The sequence below is a fragment of the Physcomitrium patens genome, chromosome 16 (genome assembly GCF_059467195.1).
Source record: "Physcomitrium patens ecotype Gransden chromosome 16, ASM5946719v1, whole genome shotgun sequence".
Lineage (NCBI taxonomy): Eukaryota > Viridiplantae > Streptophyta > Bryopsida > Funariales > Funariaceae > Physcomitrium > Physcomitrium patens.
The window spans coordinates 11,735,967-11,745,498 of record NC_143425.1 but is presented as its reverse complement, the minus strand read 5'-3'; the positions used below and the strand labels follow the sequence as shown (position 1 = coordinate 11,745,498).

Genomic DNA, 9,532 nt, shown 5'->3' with positions numbered 1-9,532 from the left:
AGTCTTCAAAATTTCAAATCCAAATTCTAAACATACTATGAAAAACCATCAAAGAATGGTTGGTTATTCCTAAGGAAAAAAAGCTTGAGCAAAACAAAATGAGAGAATAGTCTAAAAGTCAATACTAGCCTATGTCACTCTATCTAAGCCCATATTTCTTTACTTAAGCACCATACCACTTCATCTCAAGCTCATACCAACATATCTTCACTTATATCTATAACTATCTTTTATTTTACTTTTTTCTTTTCTTCCTTTAAAAAAAAAAAAAAAAAAAAAAAAAAAAAACTTCTCAATCTAAACTATCTAGAAATAAACTTTTAAATTCAAAAGAAATTTAAAAGATAAAAATAATAATAATAATAAAATAATGATTGAAGTCTAATAAAATTTAAGAGAAAAGAAGTAAAAGCCTCATGTACACAATATCAAACATCAAGTCACAAACTTTGTTAGTTGATTAAGTTCATGTTGCAAAAAATAGTCCAAGTTTGATTCTTGTTAAATTTATTGATTGACAAAGGTGTTGCATGGCTTAGAATTGCTATTGAGAATAGCAAGTAGAAAAATAATATACTCAATTAACTCCCTATTTCTGACAAAGGTGCTGCATGACTTAGAATTTCTACTGTGAATAGCAAGTAGAAAAATAATACACTAAATTAACTCCCTATTTCTTGAGTTGTGACAAGATGCAATCCATCTAAAATTTGTAGTTACAACCACAATCTCTTTTTTCAATACTTCATTCCTTTGAACTTCCTCATTTTTTTTTTTTAATCCTTTCATTTTATTTTATTTTCTATTTTTTATTACAAATTAAATTCTCATAATATTTTTACATATTTTTATATATTATACCACTTCTCAGTATGATAATAGAATTTGTTGAAAACTTGGCTCAATGTAATCCATGTGAGAATTTTTAATCTAAAAAATTATGCCATAGCAAAACCATCATATTCTACAAATGGATCAAAGTTGGTGACCTACTTCTAGAAGATGTAAAGTTTGTGTGGTAACATATACAGAGTTGCTAATAGAAGGTTTTTTAAGATGTTTTTATTCTTTGTTTTAATTGAGAAAAAGCCTTTGCCTAAGTTGCGACCAAACATGAGTGTTTCCTACACTTATATTTGCAGTGGTATTGTCCACTATCAAAGTTGAAAGTTTGGAGGCTTATCTCCGTCAAAGTATGGAATAGCTAAGAAATCCATTTTTTGTTTAACAACTATATGATCCACTTTCATAACATAGTTGATCTCCCTCATTAAGAATCCTACATAGTTTCGAGAATACCCTTTTGGTAACATCTCACCGGGTTTCACCTTAGTTGGGTGGAATACTCCATTTGGTCTTCTACAACCTCATTGGAAAATGCTTCTTCCATGCCAATGTACTTATTGCCTGGGTTCAATTGTCTCATTTGTCAGTGACTCCAAGCGCATTCAATTGTAGCGCTCCATCCATGACTCACCCTAGACAAGATTTGCATAGGTCGTCATTATATTATGTACAAAAACACACACCCACAATATGTAAGTCACAATAAAATAATCAATAAACATAATCTGCATGGCTACGGGCTCACAACCCTAATCCCACCACCTTTTGGTCCCCTTTGATTTTGAAAAATTGTGTATCTTCTGGGGAAATTTGCAATAGAGTTGTTGCAATACAACGGACGATTGAGTCGTGTGAGCTTGTTGCTGAGCAGAGCAGCGGGAGTTGCCTACACAGTGTGCACGAGGTGGCTCGTGACTGCGGCGGACTGTTCCGCTAGGTCACCCTAATCGGGTTTTGCTGAGCCCATCCTCACAACCCGAAGCCATAATTATTTCAGCAAAAGAGAGTTTGAGAGTGTGTGAGTGTGTTGCAAGAGAGCAGGCACATAGGGATACGACACAGCTCACCCTGCGGGAACGGACGCTGGCAATCTCCAACGCGGAGGTAGCAAAAGAGAGCCTGCTCCCCCTGAATTTTCGAGCCCCCCCCCCCCCCCATAAACAAAGGCACCGGGAAATCTGAACAAATCTGCTCGCGGCGGTGGTGGGACTCCTACTCATTCCTCTCTCCCTGCTTCCCTCCCATCGCACACCGCGTCGCGTCACCTGCCAACAGGGGGCCTCCACATGGGGCGCCTCATTGGGGGCGGTGTCAGATCCTGCGCACACTTACTTCCCCTCCCTGCTTCCTCCATATCCTCTTTTTACTATAAAAACCCTTCTCTGCCTCCCAATTTAATATTCTCTCGCTGTGCACTTCTGCGGCACAGAGACGGGTGGCTCAGGTGGGCCTTGTGGCCGCCTCCACACGCATCATCCCCCCTTCCCCTTCCCTTCGCTTCCTCGCTCTTCGCAAAGCATGGATTTATATCATTCTGCCGGTGACGTGGGAATTTCCGTCGGGCGGGAGGCCCGGGATGCTCTCTCATTCAACGCTGCACCTGCACAATTTTTATTTCATTTCTTTCTTCTTTCTTCTTTCTTCTTGTTCCTCGCCTTCCACGCTTCCATCTGGATTCCATAGCCGTCATAAACACCATCTCTCCAGAGCTCTGGAACAGCTCCCCTACTCCCCCCTCCTCAAAACGTAGACCCTAGATTCGTAGACCGCTACTGAGCCCTCCTCACGTTGGACTGACTCGCAATAGAGTCGCGGGTGCGGGCCCGGAAACCCTAGAAAACGGGGGTATTGCGGGTGGGGAACTGGTGCAATGGGAACAGGCCTCATTGTTACTGTTGATGTTGTTGTGTGTTGTTGTGTGTCGTGCCCCCATTCCTTCCTACCCGCATCAATCATTTCGAGCTCCTTGTGTGCCTTTCAGGTTTGCGAAACTCAAAATTATTATGATTTATTTGAGTTACTGTGTAAATATACCAAAACGAGAAAATACTAACAAATAGTAAATGATAATAGTAATAATATCGTTAATAATAACCGGACTGCTTGCGTGGTTCCCCACCCTGCACACATGGAGTGCGAGTGACGCGTTCCCATCATGCTCCCTTGTTATCCAAAACTCTCTTTTACGCTATTCCAGGATCTTTATATGGGTTTTCTTTTTCTTTTTCTTTTCCATTTATCAAAACTGGGTGGTATTGCACACGTTGTCATGACGGTGGCCATGTAAGAAGTGCTGTGGTTTGTCAATTTAGTTTCAATCCTTTCCCTTAAATCTTGTTCCATGGATTACCTGGAATCTTTTTTGAATGCAGATTAAAATGCCGTAAAATCATGGTGATTGTTTATTTGTTTATTTATTTATAAACATTCAGGAGCAAGTAAGTATTAGTCGTGTGGTGGATATTTGGTCACAGAGATTTCATGGATCTGTTGAACGTCCATATTCTTGTTTCTGAAATCTGGTTTTAATTAACTCTGTAGACATGACTGCCCCAAGGTTATAAAGTTTGGAGCCTATTCTTGTCCCCATTGCAACAATATTTTTATCATGCTTCCTCGTATTCAGAAAATCTTTAATTCTGAAATACAACGTCTCTCGCTAGTGCAATGATATCTTAAGAAAAATGATTCAAAAACCCTTGAACATAATAACAACAATAATACTTATGATAATTTTCTTTTTAAAGAGTAAAATAACAACTGTTCTCTGTGCGTGTTACAAAGCACGTTACAAAGTTGTCCACAATTAAGTCTATCAATATATTATGAGTTTTTATCAAGGTAGGAGAACAAAGTTTAGAGAATTCAACAAATTAACACAATGCAAATAACTGTTGTTGTTTGCAACCATTATAGCAAGTTAAAAAAAGGTGGCTTTTGTGTATCAAAGGTGCTCAACATTTGCTTCAAACTCAAACACATCAAACCCTCTTCATAGCATACAAAATACTTTATAGTGACACGAACAATTTAATTACAACAGCAACCAAAAAGTGTTGTAATTGTTGGATAAGTGTCACGTTCACTTTGAAGGCCACTTTTTATTATTTCTCTTACAGACTTTAAATTTCAAATAGTGTGTAAGGAATCACCCTATCACACTTGTAAAGCTATGGAAAAAAAACATTGAAGAGGAGTGGATTGAGATGAGGAGCTAGTGATTAAACCCAACTGATGCGCTGAACTAACCAACGGATTAATTGTTCCATATGTTTTTGGGTAAGTGTAGGCCCTGAATGGCCACATCATCCGCCATATAAGCAAGGAAGAGTCAACGAGGCCTGGCGAGGCCAAATCTAAAGTTGGGTGCCAAATATAAACCAATAAAGATATATTTAGGTTTTGTAAAGGTAGGGGCAGGTGGGTGCAATCTTCTTCTTGTGGTTGCCAGGCAGTGGCTAATGTCATCATTCCATGAAGGAGAGAGAAAGAGAGAAATAAGGGGGATTTGTGAGTGAGTGAGTTTTATGTGTTAGTGTTAGTGCTTGTGTGTGGGTGTGTTTAAGTGTCGTGTTGTTTGCTCATGCGGGTTGTTAGACCACGCCTCATTTAATGCTGCTGTCTGGAGCACACTCTCTGCCGGGACTGCCCTCTTTAATGGCTTTCAAAGCCTCACTCTAACTGTAATCCAACCCTTCGTCGTCGTCTGGCTTTTTTTAAGCTGGGGCCACCCCTTCCCTGAATTTTTTTTCCTTCATCTCTCGAAGCCTGGCAATAGTTGAATATATATATATATATATATATATATATATTTGTCATTTACTTGGTTTACCTGTTTGCTAATATCCAAAATCTAAATTTAATTCACAATAGTCAATTTATAATATTTTAGCTATTCTATGTAAAATTACCAAACATAGTTTAGATTTTCTTATATATATATACATACTTTATTTCATTTCTGTTTATTATATTTTAAAATATAATAAATATAGATATTTTTTTTAATTAAAATATGCTATTAGTAAAAATAATATATTTTGGATGTATTGAATATTAGAAAGCATAGTTGGACTAGTTTTTATTTCATTCAATTTAGCATTTTATTTTTTATATTTTTAATTTTGTTAGAAACAATAGTCCAAAAATTATTCTTGAAAGTCTACTTCAATCAATCTTGTTAGTTTCATTCTACAAAAGAAAAACTTTCTTGTGATGTCAAGGGTGTTAACTAAACTAACAATATATTGAAGATTTAGACTATTAAATTTATAGCTTTGAGATTATGTGAAAATTATGAAAAGTACTAACTAATTCATATGAAACCATTTTAATTGTACAGTAAGTATGGACTATTGAAATTGTATTAATTTTAAATAATTATAATAATAACTTTATTAGAATTTTTAAAATTATAATTGGGTTGTTACTTTGAACATAAATTCATCTACAACTGTTTTGAAAAGTCTAGTTTCTAAATAATTAGAGATTGTTTTGATTTTTTGCTGTATTTAATTATTTTTTAAAAAATCAAATATTACTAAGTACAAATTTAATTGATAGCAATGTTGTTTGGTTATAATAGATAACTCATATCAATATTGATTGAAAATTATGTTGTAATAATCTTTTGTATATTTTAAAAACTTAAGTGTGTTCAAAGAATTTCTTGAACTTCAAGTGCCTAATTATACCAAATTAATCTTGGTGCTTTTGTCTATATTATTCTATAATTAGTTTTTAGATATAAAATTTATTTATTAGAAAATATATAAGAGTCATTAAATACTCTTTTATGTTTTATGATTTATTTATTTTGAATTATATTAGTAACTTGTATTCCAGTCTTCTATTCTTTTCGTGAGTTGATAGCCAAGCATAATTTTAATTTGTAGAAACTAATATTTTTATCTAAGATGACATTCATCTAAGTAGAAATCCTAATTACTACTATTTGATCTTTATTTTTATAAATTCTACCTAGTTGTAAGTAAAAAAAACCTCATTCTATTCTTAAAAAATATACATCTATATTTTTTAACTGATGTAAAAATAAAACCATTATTTTTGGTGTTTTTTCTCCAAATTAGTTGGGTGTGGCTGTCCACTCCATTGATGTAGGCAAAGCCTTTCCAAATCCCCCATCCTTATAGGTTGTCAACTGGTTGACTGTGCAGCCTTTGGTGAGCTTCCTGAATAATGGAGCCTTTGCAAAAATCCATTTCTTCCTTCACTTTATCAACACAAGTAACTGCTGTCAAACCCTAATCTAACTCTTCATCCCATCCCCCCCTTCACACTCAATCTGGAGCCAGCTCTTGTGAATGCTGCAATACTGAAGGCACACTATTATGTGGAGGTGATATTTGAGAGAAGGTTCTCTCTGCTTCTGTGGGGCACAGCCAAAAAGCAACGACAACAACACCACCAGGGATAAAGGAAAGACAGACTTGCTGAGTTGGAGCAGAGCCAGCAAGCAAGCAAGCAATATTAACCAAGCAGGCAAGCAAAAGAAAATGGCAACCGAATTGGGCACAAATCAACTAACAAGCCCTTTCCTTCCCCTTCCCTTCCCCTGCCCCCTCAAGTACAAAAAAACTGTACCATGGGCTAACAGGAGACATTCTCTCTTCAGCCTGGAGGGTTGTGAACCTCCCCCCCCCCCTTGGCCCCCTGTCAAGAGTACAGTTTCTGCATGGAACACAGCCAGTCATTCCTTTGGGAATAAGTCTGGTGTGCTGCTTTCCATGGGACCAGGTATTGAAGCAAGCTCCCCCCCCCCTCTTTGGAGCTCCATCCCTGTTGCTACACCTTTATTCTTTTGCCCAAACCCATTCTTTTTTTTCTTCTTTTTTCTTTGGCACAAGTGGAAATAAATTTCCTTGCGGGGAGTAACTTATACGAAACTGGTGTAGAATAGAGTTAAAAACCCTCAAACCATGATGTTGCCATATTCTGGATGTAGTTTGTTCCAAAGACCATTCTTTGACATTAAACATCATTGAATTTCGTTCAAGCCAGAGTGCCCAAAGGGTAACCCCTCATAACAATGTCCAAATGATATTAAACTTCCCAAATCACTTAGGTAGAGGTTTGGAGAACAAGCATTGCCCCCAGCCAAATGTGAGTGGGTTCAATGGAGTACCTGGCTTCCTTTCTAGTGCTTGAAGGAGAGAGCCACACCACTGCCATGTACGCACTGCCCTTTGGACAATCAACATGCGACGAGTTTCAAAGGTGAGTTTGGGAGGCTGAATCACAAACCCTTAAAAATTCGCACACTTTTCATCAAATTTCTACAACTGGCATTCAATTCCTATTCTCTAAAGAGAAAAAATCAACATCTAAACAACAAAAACTAAAATGTGGGTGTATGTTCATGGGAGTGGGAATATATATATATATATATATATAATTAGTTTTGAAGCACAAAGAACATCAAGCCCCTGTTGAAAAAAGTGTCCAACCAATGCCAACAAAAGCAATCAAGGGTGATTGCTTTGCGAAGGGTTTGGCATCATCATCCATTACCACCACCATCACCAGGAACAAGAAGAACCCAGCAGGAGGGAAAAAGCATAGGGGGGGGGGGGCAGGGCAATGATACTGAACTCTATCATTGGGATCCTCCCCCACTGACTCACTCCCTCCCTCCCTTTCTCTACTTTATTAGTCCCACTTTGTTTTCTGGTGCCATGAAGGCGTGTCCATTGGGGGATGAGCCTGCCTACTGCAAATCCCAGCCGCTTCATGACCCCCCCCCCATGAGCATTTCGCAGATTGATGTGCTGGCTGGCTGGCTGGTTCATTTCCTTATCCCATCCCCATATCTGCACATCCATCATGTGGAACTTTATTAGGCCTTTAACTGGGTTTATTTTTAGTTATTAGGCCCATTAAGTTTGCCAAAACAATTCCCTGTTTCTTTATCTTCCCATTGCTGACTGCTCCTCTATCATCAAGAGATTGTCTGTAGCAGTCCAGATTTGTGGAAACTGGGGAACTGAGAACATGGGCTTGGGAACCCAAAAAGGAGAGAGGGAGAATGAGGTGTTGGCTGGTGTTTCAGTGTGTGTCTGTAAAGGCTCCCATGGCAACAGTAGAAGCAGCAGCCTTCAGGGCCTTTAGAGAGTAGCTGGAAGATCTGCCCCATCATGGACGAGCTGGTACTGGCCCACGGGAAAAGGAGGTAAGATTCTTGGGCAGGCTGCAGAAGGGCCACAGTCAGCACACTCATCTATCCCTATTACCACAATTGCAGGGCCCATCGCCGTTCTAGGGCCTGGCTCCTTCATTAAAAGCGCCTACTCATCATTTGTTCGTTTTATAGTACCCTCCATGGATGAATCCAAACCACCAACACCACAAAATCGTAAGAAACATAATAAGATGAAAGTAGTGGTGTTCAACATCGAAGTTTGGGTCTCCAAAAGTTTCATTCTTTTGGGGTTATTAATGTGTTCTTGATGGAAATCCACAGAATCTTTTTTATGTATTTATTTGTGTTTTCTCTAAAGTTAACATCGGAAAATAGAAAATGGAGTGTTCCCCTCCTTGGTGTCATTGAAATGTGTAAAATTATGGGACCAACATTATTCTCTCTCTATTTTTGTAAATTGTGTGTGAAAATGATTATTCGTGTATTTATTTCCAAGTCTCAATGTCCGAAATAAGACTTGAGTCAAGATGAATTGAGAATTGGATGTGTTCTATGTCATTCATGACAAAGAGATTCTCATTGCTGCACATTCTAGTTGCCCCTTGTGCAAAAAGTTTGTAAGCTTTTATTACATTGAAACATTGGGAATTATTTGTCTAAAACTTTAAAATGATGTAATTGCACCCTTAGGAAAGATTTCCTTTATAAATTAAACCACAATATGCCATTTTGTAATCAATTCCAAATAAGTTTGGAAAGCATATATATGACATTGTTTAGTAATGAGTTGATCAACACCATGAAGTATCAGTAGATGCTTGAAGCAATTTCTGCAAATTACCTTCCACAATTCTCATTACAAAAGCTCTCCTCGTACACTGAGTGGAAGATCATTGACAGGTTTACCCAATTCATGTCAAAAGAAAAAGAAAAAGAAAAAGGAAGGACCCTGCCCTTCCTGCAACAAAAAGGATAAAGAAATCAGTGCAGAAATTTGGCATTTTATATGAAGAAGGATGGAATACACAAGACAAAAGATACAGATCCCCAAAAACCCACAACTGGGTGCTTCATGAAGAGTTGGTAAAGACCCCATCCACATTGGCAGAAAAGCTCTTGGTGTCCGCTTCTCTCATTGGGATTGGCTATGATAATGGGGTGGCAGTCTTAAAGCCCTGCCCTCTAGGGTTGACAAATTTTGGTCAGAATCTGGTGGGAGCCCCATTCAAGGCACAAACTACTTCCCTACGTAGTATAATGACAAGAAAAACAGGATTTTTTTTTTTTAAATGGAACGGGTATTGAACTGCAAGCTATGCAACTATTGTGAATGCTACCTTGCCCATGATTTAAGAACTATTTTAACTGTGGGCCATAAAAAGGTCTTCACTGTTGGAATGTGCTCATTGTGATAGACTCACAACTTCATGAAAAAAAAGAAGAAAAAAAAAAGAAAAAAAAAAACACGTTTTTTGTAAAACAGACATCATATGCAGGATTTAGAAGAATGAAACAAAACAATTAGGG

General features: G+C 37.6%; 1 long non-coding RNA gene across 1 annotated transcript; it reads right to left on the bottom strand.

Annotated features, from left to right (window-relative positions):
• Positions 1-845: 845 nt before the first annotated feature.
• Positions 846-3,663, bottom strand: LOC141046373 (uncharacterized). Its single transcript, XR_012219279.2, has 2 exons — positions 1,609-3,663; positions 846-1,478 (listed from the first exon to the last, which is right to left on the bottom strand). It is a non-coding gene; the product is annotated as an uncharacterized LOC141046373 (long non-coding RNA).
• Positions 3,664-9,532: the final 5,869 nt, after the last annotated feature.